Here is a 13,119-nt window from a genome sequence, read left to right as displayed (position 1 = left end):
GATTTTAACTGGAGTGTCGTTATGCTTAGAGAAAGTGGTGGGGACTCTATCAAATGACTTGGAAAAGGGCAAGCTGTGGTGCTACTTCACTTTTGCACATCCTTGATGTGAGTGTGTTGTTCTTTGCAACTGTCCCTGCTCAGTCCAGTAAATGATCCTTCTCACTCATTTGGAGAGATTAGTGTCAAAGCTCCAGCATTGATCAGGGCAGCCTTCATAGGAGATCTAGTTTAAAGTGTAGTCTTCAGAAGACAGCCCTCAACTTCTGGAGATAGGATGATCCGCACCATTTATTTCCTTGTATCTTTATGCAGTGTTTCTAATGAAAAGCTAATTTTGCCTTTATCTCAACATGTCTTTCTTTTCTTCAATTGTTTGAGCACTGTTCTGCTGTTCAGTAGATGGTTGGGCAGTACAGGGAGAAGTCGTCAGTTGGAATAGGATGCCTTTATTTTAATGAAGGAGGCAGAATTTGTGATTGCTCATACTTAAGCATCTTTCCAATGTGTTAGTAGATCTACAGATGTACTCTGCAAGCACTGACAAGTGCCCTTAGCTTGGTGTGTGTTATAGGTTAATTTCAATAGTTTGGCGAGAAAATGATTCTCAACAGCCAATAACTGTAAAATTAATAGTTAAAATTTATTTAGGGCAAGCAAGCAAACAGCGCTGGGTGCGCCGGGAGTCTCCGCTCCACCAAGACGCACACCTGCCGTGGCAGTTTTCTTGTATTTATACAAACACACTCATAGCCCCCCCCAAAAAGGTCAGTCTCTCCCAGGAAATCATTTCCATAGTCCCCGCCTCAGGGTCCGCCTCAGGCTCCTCCTCCTGGTGGTCATGGGCAGGGGTCTTCAGGATGAAGGCTGGAGGTCTTCCTCACGTGGGCAGGGGTCTTCAGGATGAAGGCCGGAGGTCTTCCTCACTGTGCACTTTTCACCTCTTCCCTAAAATCCCTGATTTGGCTGAGCTTGCAGAGCCAAACTGGTTCCAGCCTGGTTTGTCCTTGAGTGGGCATCTGATCGCATTACCTGTCACTATCTGAAGACAAATGTTAGTTTTTGTTAGTCCTTGTCTTTCCTTCATGGGCGAGTTTCTGTGCATCCCTTCCTCCCTGCAGAGGTGTGAGACGTGAGTCACAGCCTTGCCGGAGTCCGTCTGATCTGTCTTTTCTTTTCTCACCAGCCTCCTCCTGGGCAGCTTGTATTTTACAGCAGGGACTAGCACTTTACAACTTCTAACATTCTACAGCAATAATCAATACAACAGTTAATGTGACGGTTAGTATTTAAACGATAATTGGTTAGTATTTAATATTTCTATATCTTAGGAACTATACTGAGAGATGGTGGTTTCTATTTGATTGGCAAATTCTAATATATTACTTATACAATCCCCCTTTTTCTTTTTATCCTTCTTAATTTGCTCATCAAATCAGGACAGAACCTCCATTTCCATTCTGTTATCCACATCCAATTTTGTTTCATCTAAAGGCTCATAATATTTTCTTAGCATCATCAAATTGGCAGCCTCAAGTCTTCTTCTAACTAATCCAATGACTCTATTCAATATGCAAGGTCCAAAAGTCAATATTATCATAAAAATAATTAGAACAAATAGTCCAAGGCTAGGTGATTTTGATACAAAGCTGTTCTTATTTTGGTCTCTTTGTTTAGCAATTAATCCAAGCGCATCCCCAGTTTTGTTTACTACTATTTCCAGCACTGCTTGTAATCTTATTATCCTATTCAGCATATATATTGGACTTCTGTAACCCGAAGATCCATCCTCTCCCCATGTAGCTGATCCATAATAGGAAATAATTCTTTCAGGTGGCCGTTCATTATCTTTCCAATTTCCAATTTGTAAATCTCGTCTTTGACGCCTTTCTCTTAACTCAGCAGCTTCTGCATGTACCTGCACTCCCAACCGCTCTCCCTGACTCATGGGTAACAGAAAGAAACTGGGTCTTATAGTTCCCAATATACAGGATCCCGTCCAATTTTTGGCAAATATGCATAGGCTAGTTTGCCACAAATCCAATAATGTCCTTCAGGGTTAGCCACCCATTTGGTATGTTCGTCCCATCGGTCCAATTTTAAATTTCTTATTCATCTTTAGTGGATTTCCCCATTTGTCCCCACTTATTTCTTGTTTCATTCCATAAGTAACCCCCTTCACATTCCAGGTTACCTACTTGCCTTTCACCGTATTTTAGATTTTGCAAACGACTCCTTCCAATTTTACTTGTTTGGAGTATCCATTGTTGCTTTCTGTTACTCTTTGTTGTAATATTTTCATTCTTCCATATTCGGGGACCACTTATATTACTTTTCATAGTCTCCCACGGCCACTGATCACTTTGATTTGTTTCACCACAAACATACAGTAGTTACATGTAACTACTTAGCAATGTTTTTACCAAGATTCACAATAAATTCTTAGTCATTGTGAGAATTTCATATTTTATTCTGTTTCTATTTCACGATCCTCACTTGTTCCAATCAGTTTGCTTTCTTTTGAATTTGTTCTTATTTCCATCCAATATTGATAGGGGAGTTCTTTCGGATCATAACATACAGTTCTGTTTCCTTCTTTGCATAAATCATATTGAGTTAGGTTAGTCTTACCATCATAAATAGTATGATATACCAAGGTTTGGGAGCTTATCCCCTTCTAGTAATGGCCACACATCGGCTGCAATTGTTTGCTGCAGTCAGTCAAGAAACTCACCCCATATAGGCCTAGAAGAGGTCTGTAAGGGCCATAGTGGCCGGCGGTCACAGCCCGAAGGGTTGCAGCCCTTGGCAGACCTTCTAAGCCGCACCACTGTTTCCCTATCCAGTCTTGCCCTCTTCCTTAAATTCGAAGGGGTGGTCCTTTTAGCACCTGCAGGGTGTACAAGGTTAGCTCTTTTTAATTGGTATATTATACTCAGTTTTTGTCGTCCTACTCTCTATTTATATCAAGGGATTGGTAGCTCCACAGTGAATGCTCAAAAAAAAATTTGAATAATTATGTAAATATTAAACACACAGAACACTTAGCACTAACAAACAAACAACATTATTTAAACAATCAACAGGCACAAGTGCCAACTTCTCTCCAGAGGCTTATAGAAATATTACCTCCTGCTAAGCTTTATTGGAGTTACTGCTATGAAATTCCCACAGTAACTTAGTGCATATATGTATATGTATATATAATTTTTTTTTTTTTTTTCCAGTGAGTCCCTTTTTAGTTCATCTGAAGGTAAGCTTAGTTTTCTCATTGTTCAGATGTTATTTTCCACTTCTTCACTGGACCTTTCACTCGCAACGTGTGTGTCCATCCTTTTTCAGCAGTTCTTACAGCTATCTCTGTAGTTAACAAAACAAGAAAAGGTCCTTCCCCGAGGGGAGATAAGGTTTCTTCCTTTCATGCTTTCATTAAAACTTTATCTCCCGGTTTTATTTGGTGAATTGCAAACCCTAAAGGTGTTTGAGCTATCATTCCAATTTCTCTGAGCTCTTTCAATCTTTTTCCAATAGTGATTATATATTTTTGGATATTATCATCTTCAATTACATTATTTCCCAAGGGCACTCATCGGGAATAAGGCATACCGTGATAACATTTCATATGGTGATAATCCAGTCTCACTGTGTGGTTTTGTTCTTATATTTAAAAGTGCCAAAGGTAAGCACTTTGTCCAAGGCGTTTGAGTTTCAATCATTAATTTAGCCAATTGTTGTTTTATTGTTTGATTCATTCTTTCCACCTTTCCCGAACTTTGTGGATGCCACGGAGTGTGGACTCCCATTGAATACCTAACGATTGGCATAACAGTTTTGTTATTTTAGAAGTGACGTGTGTGCCTGATCAGAATCGATGTACTGGATTATCCCATACGAGGTAATCAAGTGCTCTAACAAATTTTTACCACCATCTGTGCTGTAGCTCGTGCTACAGGGTGAGCTTCTACCATCGTGTTAAATGATTACTATTACTAACAAATATTTTGTTCTTCCCACCTTGGGCAATTCAGTGAAATCAATCTGTATTCTCTCGAAGGTCTGTAAGCTATTTTTTCTTTTTTTTTTTTTTTTTTTCGAAGCAACTTGCCGAAACACTTTCTTATTTATCTTTTTGCAAGTTATGTAGTTTTGTGTAATTTGCTTTGTTATTTCGTAATCCCAATACAGCCGATTGTTTTAGGGAAGCGATCGCTTAACGCCTTCGCTCCCCGATGTGTGCAACAGCTTCAGCTCGGCGGCCCCCGGCGCCGGCCGGGCCGAGCCGAACGGGCCCGGACCCGCTCCGCCCGCGCACGGGGAGGCGCGGCCGCCACAAAGCCGCCCCCCTCGTCCCGTCCCGCCGCCGGCGGCAATGGGGGCCCGGGGCGGGCCGAGCGCGGCCGCGCCAGGCAGGGCCAGCCCCGCCGAGGGGCCGCGGCCACCGGCAGCCCGCCCGGGGGGGCCGTGCGCCGCGCCGGGCCCCGCCGCCCCCTCAGGCGAGCAGCCGCGGGCAGCCGGGCTCCCGCTCCAAGGGAAAATGGTTCCTGGGTCTTGCATCCCGAGAGCAGCCCCAAAGGCATCTCTCAAATTTATTGCGCTATACCAAGTGTGTTTGGTGGGGGTATATGACTCGGTAAAGCGTAAGGATTTGTTACCACAGGGAATTTAGTGATTGTTCGCTGATTTACAGCTCTCAGGTCTTGTACCATTCTATATGACCCATCCGGTTCCTTACGGGGAGGATGGGTTTGTTATGAGGTGACATACAAGGCTCTAATAGCCCCTGTTCCAACAGTCTGTCTGTTACAGGCTGTAATCCTTGCCGTCCTTCTAACGGGACAGGGTATTGTTTTACCCTTATCGGCTCTTCAGGATTTTAATAGTTATTCCAATTGGTGATACATCCAATTTTCCCACTGAGTCAGGGCTATACCATACTTTGGGTTAATCTGTTCTTCATCTTCTGCCGTTAGAGCATATATTTTCACTTTAATTCTTTATCTTGCACTCTTAGTTCAATTCCTAAGTCTACCATTAAGTCCCTTCCCATAAATTATATTTTGCCTCTGGGACTAGTAGGAATGATCCCAGTCCTATTTAGAGGGAGTTTCTATGGGTACATCTTTGATAACGGGAACTGTAAAAGGCTCCCTTTAGCTCCAATAACTGATACTTTTTCCGAGGAAGTTTTACATCCCCAGGGTGCTGTTTGGACAGTAGATCTCTCTGCCCCAGAGTCCGCTAAGAACTCCACCTCTTGTTGCTGGGGACCCAATTTAATTTATCAGGGCTCAGTTTGTTTCAGAGTCCCCAGCAGATAGAGCCCCTGACCCCCCTAATCCTCCTTAAAAATTTTCTCATCATTCTGCCTCTTTTTACAGCCCTTCTTCAAGTGTCCTTTCTTGTGACAATAGTAACATTCTATTTCTTTCCTATTCTCCCATCCCTTCAGAGCCTGCTGTGGCCTGCCAACCTGAGGGGGTCGTGGCTTATCTGGCTCCCAAGCTCTTTGAGTACCTTCACGTACTGCTGCTACCAAAATTTTGGTTTGCTTCCTTTGACCTTCCTCCTCTCTTCTTACATACACCTTCTGCGCCTCTCGCAACAATTCATCCAACCCTCTTCCTTGCCAATCCTCAATCTTTCGAGTTTCTTTCTTATATCCACCATGATTTTGCTACAAATTGAGTTTTCAATAAGGCTTGTCCCAAAGGAGTCCGGGATCTACTCCGGAATATAACTGTAAGCTTTTTCTCAATCTTTCTAAACCGTTCCGTAGGAGTTTCATCTTTTCTTGTTCTTCGTTTAAAAGCCTTATTAATATTTTGTCCTCTAGGAACTTGATTCCCTAATGCCTTGAACAACAATATCTCCCAAATCGGCCATGTGTCCTCTATCCATGGCATTTTGATTATCCCAATTTGGTTTCTGTAATGGCCATTTTATGTCTGCGGCCGGTCCCTGTTGGTGTCGTAAATCCCAATTTCTCATTCCTGCCCGCCGAATCATTTCTCTTTCTTCTACTGTGAATAATATTCTCAAAATCGCTTGCATTTCATCCCAAGTATAAATATTTGGCCCTAAGAAATTATCCAATTTTTCAGCAACCCCTAAGGGGTCATCTAGTAGATTGCCCATTACTTTTTTGAATTTTCTCTCATCTCCGGGGTTTAATGGCATAGATACGAACCCCACAGCAGGCTGGGCTCCCCCCATTGCTATTTCCCTTAAAGGAAACAGAAGTGCATCTGCTGTTTCCCTTTTAGCTTAACTCCTAGTGATCCTCCTCATTTCTTGAGGGGAATCTGGGGGTTAAGGAGTTGGAGAAGAATCTGGGTGTGGAGCAGTGGGTGCAGGGGCAGGAGGAGGGGGAACATAGGGAGGGGGAGATAAAAGGACCTCTTCATTCCTCCTATCTCTTTTTCTATTATTCTTTTCCTTCAGAGTAAAACTATGTGTACGGGTGTCTGATCTAATCATTAAACTAGCATATTCACTCTCCTCCTGACTGAAAGGCTCTTTACTGTTTACATAAAGATTCAGAGCTTGGCATATCCAGTCCTCGAAGGATCCAAAAACAGGCCAGTACAAATGGTCTCCTCTTATCTGTTGTCCACCCCAAACTTTCATACAATAATGTACCATTTTCTCTCTACTTTTCCCCTGCATAGATGGCCAGTTGTCCCAATGAGCAATCATTAGGCCCAGAGGGCTATTTGGGGGAATATCTGGTAATCTAGCATTATAATTCTCTAAGGGGCTGGCAGCCTTAGTCTTTTTCTGTCCCATATTCCAAAGGTGCCTTCTTGCACACAATAACCTTTTGCTTCCCTCCGTTTGTGGCCCAGTCCCTCGCGGGCGATGGGAACCGCACTACTAGGAGGTCCACACTCGCTTCGTCCGGTGGACTTCTAAGTCCGGTGAACGTCTCAGACACACACACTCATTTGCACCTTGGTTCCGAATAAATCCGAGCAGAAACGCATTTACTTACCCGATTCCGTTTTTCCGGTCCTGTGATTCGTTACCCGAAGTCGCCTTTCCTCACTTACTGAAAAACCTTTTCCTGACGATTCCTCGCAATCGTCCTGAGTCCAATTGGTTTCAGGCCCTCTGCCTGGAGCTTCGGAGTTTCTTCCTAAACTCCTAATATCCGATGGTACTCCAACCGAATATTTTATCCGTATTCTCTTCCTGGAATACTGACGATTTATCGCAATGGTCCTGCGGCCAATCGGTATCAGGCCCTCTGCCTGGAGCCTCGGAGTTTCTGCCTGAACTCCTAATACCGAATGGTACCCCAACCGAATATTTTACCAGTATTCTCTCCCTAGAATACCTGTATTCTCTTCCTGGAATACTCAATATTCGGTCTTTGTGCACAAATATTACGGGGTATATTGCCGGCTTTTCTCCTTTGCTTGCTTACCCTATATCGAGTTCGAATGTACGGGATTTGGCACTGAGGGACCTCACTCTGGGCCGTCTAGAGACGGGGGCGCCCTCCCAGAGAGGGGATCTCAAACCAAATTAACCCGCATCCGAGTCACGGCACCAAATTGTTATAGGTTAATTTCAATAGTTTGGCGAGAAAATGATTCTCAACAGCCAATAACTGTAAAATTAATAGTTAAAATTTATTTAGGGCAAGCAAGCAAACAGCGCTGGGTGCGCCGGGAGTCTCCGCTCCACCAAGACGCACACCTGCCATGGCAGTTTTCTTGTATTTATACAAACACACTCATAGCCCCCCCCAAAAAGGTCAGTCTCTCCCAGGAAATCATTTCCATAGTCCCCGCCTCAGGGTCCGCCTCAGGCTCCTCCTCCTGGTGGTCATGGGCAGGGGTCTTCAGGATGAAGGCTGGAGGTCTTCCTCACGTGGGCAGGGGTCTTCAGGATGAAGGCCGGAGGTCTTCCTCACTGTGCACTTTTCACCTCTTCCCTAAAATCCCTGATTTGGCTGAGCTTGCAGAGCCAAACTGGTTCCAGCCTGGTTTGTCCTTGAGTGGGCATCTGATCGCATTACCTGTCACTATCTGAAGACAAATGTTAGTTTTTGTTAGTCCTTTGTCTTTCCTTCATGGGCGAGTTTCTGTGCATCCCTTCCCTCCCTGCAGAGGTGTGAGACGTGAGTCACAGCCTTGCCGGAGTCCGTCTGATCTGTCTTTTCTTTTCTCACCAGCCTCCTCCTGGGCAGCTTGTATTTTACAGCAGGACTAGCACTTTACAACTTCTAACATTCTACAGCAATAATCAATACAACAGTTAATGTGACGGTTAGTATTTAAACGATAATTGGTTAGTATTAATATTTCTATATCTTAGGAACTATACTGAGAGATGGTGGTTTCTATTTGATTGGCAAATTCTAATATATTACTTATTACAGTGTGGGTTTGTGGGACTGAGCCACATCATCTAATAAACACTTTGCTAGAAAACAAGCTTGCAAACAAAAGTTCCAGAGTGCATTTTGCAGCTGCAGCAAAGACAATACATAGTTTATAAACAGGAGGCAAAGGCTCTACCTCTAGCTGAAAGCCATTCCTAATTTCTTCTCTATTATTGCTGCTGTGAAAAGTAGTATTAAAAAACCTAAATCACTACAGTGAAGAATGTGAACAAATGATGTGCAGTATGGCTGTATTTGTAATTAGAAAATGAGCAGGATCATGGAAACAAGCCAGCTCAGTCTTCTTAGGCAGCTCTAGAGCAGCACTACATGACTCAGATCCACATATTCTGACTGTTTTTGTTTTGGTTCATTAAAATGCATCTTCTCCCCAGACTAACATGTTCCCCACGTCACCTGTCCCTCTCATGGGGTCAGGTACTCTGCTTGCATCTTGTCACATCTGGAAATAGGGCCAGAAAAAACAGGAAGTTTTGTGTTTTTTTTGAGTCTGGGAAGCTGAGAGCCTGCATCAGCCAGCACAATGAGATGTTCAGATTCATAGGATAATAAGACAGAGGATAAATACGCTTGAGTCAGATTAGGGAGTGGGATATTTTCTAGGATAATTGCTCTCATTGATACAAGGCCAGGTGCTTTCTGCATGAAAGTACCTGCCCGTCAGAGCTAAGAGTTTATCCTCGGCTTAAACATCCCGCAGGGATTCAGACGCTATTAGCCTATGTTTACAATGATCCTTTCCCAAGCCAAGCTGCTATACATTTGCTCATTACCGTACCTACTGTGTTGACTTACTTGTTTCGAGGCAAGGAGACTTCGACCCATCGATCGCAGAGCCCAAGGGTCCACCTTCAGTCGAGCATGGGAACTGCTGCCGGGTCTTAAAGACTGACACAAACCAGCAAATACAGCGTGTGAGCGGAGATTTCTACTACGGCCCTGCCTAGACTAGGGGAAAAAACTCTTTTCAGTTAATTTGGCTGGACTGTTCTTCTCCTTGGTTTCCCAAAGAGCCAGTCAAGCTGATTGGAGCCAACTGTTTTACAAGTCCCCTGTCTCTCAGACCCAGCTCTGGTCAAGAAGCCACTGGATGATATTCAGCCCAGGTATAAATGGATGTGAGGCAAGTATAAACTGATAAGGATACAGAGCTGTATTTGCTTTCTAAAACTGCCAAAGTGGTACCACCCCCTTTTATCTTCAACCTAACAATTGGAAGGTATATTTTTTGTTGTGATTTTTTTAAACTGAAGTATTTCTACTGCAGAAACTCTAAACATACTGCTTTCAACTTGCTGTATATCTGTAAGTATCAGTAAAATTCTGTACTGTTCATGAAACATAAGGTCTTAGTAAATGGAAAAAACAGATTATGTGGATTGTTCACCTTAAACTAGTGTTTTTCTATATCATCTAAATGGAAAAGAGACTTTGGCAATGAGATTTTAGGTAGAACAGTTAAATAAATTTAGTATATTACAGCTTAATGTTGTAAATTATAACTTGGCTGTTTATTATAAAAGGGAATGGTGCTTTCTTCTGAAGTGTATGGCCTTTTGGTGAAACCAAAGCATGGATGCCTGCAAAAGCAACAGCTTTTGGGTTCAGAGATGTCTTGCTTTGATGAGGTTGTAGAAAGAACTGTGTAAAGTTCTGTGCTTCTGGCGTTAGTATAGTGTGATACACTTTCTCTACCCTTTTTGAAAAAAGATCTTGCAATGTAATGACAGGAAATAACCCCACATTAATCCCTCTTGGTACTGTCAAGCAGAATAATGCAGTGTTGAGAAACTGAGGGAAGACTAAAGCCATGCGAGGAGCTTGTAGCAGAATCAGAAGCAGATCCAAGCTGCCAGGTCTAAGTACTGAAATGGTTTTTCTGTTTACTGTGGACAGATGTGTGAACAGTTCTTGATGAAGATGGTTATCACTGTGAACTAATTCAGACCCACGCTTAGCTACCGACCATGCAGATAGAGGAGATACTATCTTTTGGCCTTGGTCAACTGAGGTGGGTTAGGATTACAGAGGTTCACATCCCTATTGCATAAAATGGATCATATTCCACAATGTTAGTGGGAATCTAATACCCCATTGAAATCAGTGATACTCTTCTGATGATGGCATAGAGGAAACTGCTCCTGTCCCTAGTGACAACATCAATTTTCTATTTCTTCAGTTTGAAGAACGCAGGAGGCACGCAGCATGTGACAGAAATGATAGAGTATCAGGGTTTTGATTCACTAGTGGGAATGGCATAGCATGGATGACATCGCCGGTTCCAGGTGTCCACATCCCCCACACCCTGTTCCTGGACAGCTGAGACACTGTGAATCAGCTGCTGAATAACTCACTTTACAGCATGATGTTTTGAAGTAAATCATCATTGCTGTTTGCTTGACTTAAAACTCGTGATGCAAACTGCAGCAATACATCAGCTGATTGACAAGAAACAACTCTGCTGTCTGCTCAGCAGCGCATGAGGCTGGGATGGTAATCTCCTCGGGTCTGTAGAGCTCTGCACCTTGCTAATGTATGGGAACCCTGGCGGAGACAGTCTGCAGCTGGCTGAAAGGAGAGGTGGAACGTTACTCTTTTATGACTAGCATTTAAGAGTTATCTGTTCCCGAAAGAACAAATGGCAAAACTCTTCCATGCTTCTCTGGGTGCAATTACAGGAATGCTCTGTACTTCTAAAAACCCCACCGTGCTTGAGTAAGTTAAAAAAAGTAAGGCTTTACTAGTGTGCTTGTGTTTTCTTTGCATTTAATATACTTGGACTTATTTCAAAGCTCTCAATTTTGCCATCAGCAGTTCCAGCCAATTTCTTAACACTTTGTGCTGGCGAGCCAGTAGGCTGTCTGCCTTTCCTGATGGATTTGATTTTGAACAAAAAAAAAAACCACGTAAGACTGAGGAGATGATACTCATCTTTTCCATTGGTTTGGTTTTAAACAAAGTGCTTGGAGGACAGTCTGTTTTAAATTTTTCTGAATTAAATAGATCCTAGGGAGTGGAAGTTGTTTCTTAATATGATCCCGGTATTGGTTGTTTATCAAAACTTCTTTGCTTTCAGTCCAGCTGTCTGTTTGTAGTTTTTGGTAGAGTGGCTACATGTGTTGTCTGTTGTTTAAGATGGGCAGTATTTCATTGCATGCTTTGACTGGTCTGAGACCTTTGCGCAACCTTTTCCATTTCATTCAATCTGTAAATCACTTGAGCTTTACAGGAATCGCTATGGAGCATGCAATGGAAAATTTTTCTACCATCTCTGGTGGCTTGTGACATGTAATTGCTCCTGTGCTAATCCGTCATGTCATTTAGATGCTTATTTTTTATGGCTAATGTTTTAAACTTCTCCTCTGAAACCAGAAAAAAAATAATGTGAGATTATCAAAGAGATTTACAACGTTAAAAAAATCCACAACACATTTATGGGAGAACAGCCTTGTTTTGAACTAAAAGTTGAATTAAAATGCTAAAAGGACATCGTCCAGATGAAGAAATTGTCCATAAATTAAAAAATAACTTACAAATGAACTTAAGGAAAAGATTGATCAGGCAGTGATGGTGCACACTCCCTACAGTGTCTTTTTTAATAATTGTGGCCTCTTCAGTTTTAACAGACAGATAGAAATCTCAGCTGCATTGTGATCATAGTGAGACAAAAGTGTGTTGAGAAAGCTATTATGTTATATGCGTGGTCTTCTTTTCATGTTCTGTTTCAAGGCTGCTGCTTTTGTGCCTTCAGCAATACAAGCAAATTGTTTCATGTGTGTTGGCTGGGAGGAGCATATGTTCTGTCCTCTCCCTTGGCCTGAGCAATTTTCCTGCAATTGGGATTTTTGCCATGATGTAGTTTACCTGTGTGTGCTTATCTGGTACTGCAGCAATGCGGTGGCAAGGCCACCCTCAGCATCATTAGACTCATTGTCACTCTTCCTGCCTGTAATAAGTAATATATTAGAATTTGCCAATCAAATAGAAACCACCATCTCTCAGGAACTAGCTAAGATATATATTAGTTATTGTTTAAATATTAAATACTAACCAATTATCGTTTAAATACTAACTGTTACATCAACTGTTGTATGGATTATTGCTGTAAAATGTTAGAAGTTGTAAAGTGCTAGTCCCTGCTGTAAAATACAAGCTGCCCAGGAGAAGGCTGGTGAGAAAAGAAAAGACAGATAAGACAGACACCGGCAAGGCTGTGACTCACATCTCACACCTCTGCAGGGGGACGGGATGCACAGAAATGGGCCCAGTAGGAAAGATAAGGGTATAAAAAACCTAACATTTGTCTTCAGATAGTGACAGGTAACGCGATCAGATGTCCACTCAAGGACAGACCAGGCTGGAACCAGTTTGGCTCTGCAAGCTCAGCCAAATCAGATATTTTAGGGAAGAGGTGAAAAGTGCACAGTGAGGAAGACCTCCGGCCTTCATCCTGAAGACCCCTGCCCACAACCACCAGGAGGTGTGTCGAGGAGGAGCCTGAGGCGGGGACTATGGAAATGATTTCCTGGGAGACGCTGACCTTTTGGGGGGCTATGAGTGCGTTTGTATAAATACAAGAAAACTGCCACGGCGGGTGTGCGTCTTGGTGGAGCAGAGACTCCTGGCGCACCCAGCGCTGTTTTGCTTGTTATTTTTTGCCCTAAATAAATTTTAACTATTAATTTTACAGTTATTGTCTGTTGAGAATCA

The sequence above is a fragment of the Tauraco erythrolophus genome, chromosome 5, assembly GCF_009769465.1.
Source record: "Tauraco erythrolophus isolate bTauEry1 chromosome 5, bTauEry1.pri, whole genome shotgun sequence".
NCBI classification, from domain to species: domain Eukaryota; kingdom Metazoa; phylum Chordata; class Aves; order Musophagiformes; family Musophagidae; genus Tauraco; species Tauraco erythrolophus.
This window is presented reverse-complemented; position numbering follows the sequence as displayed.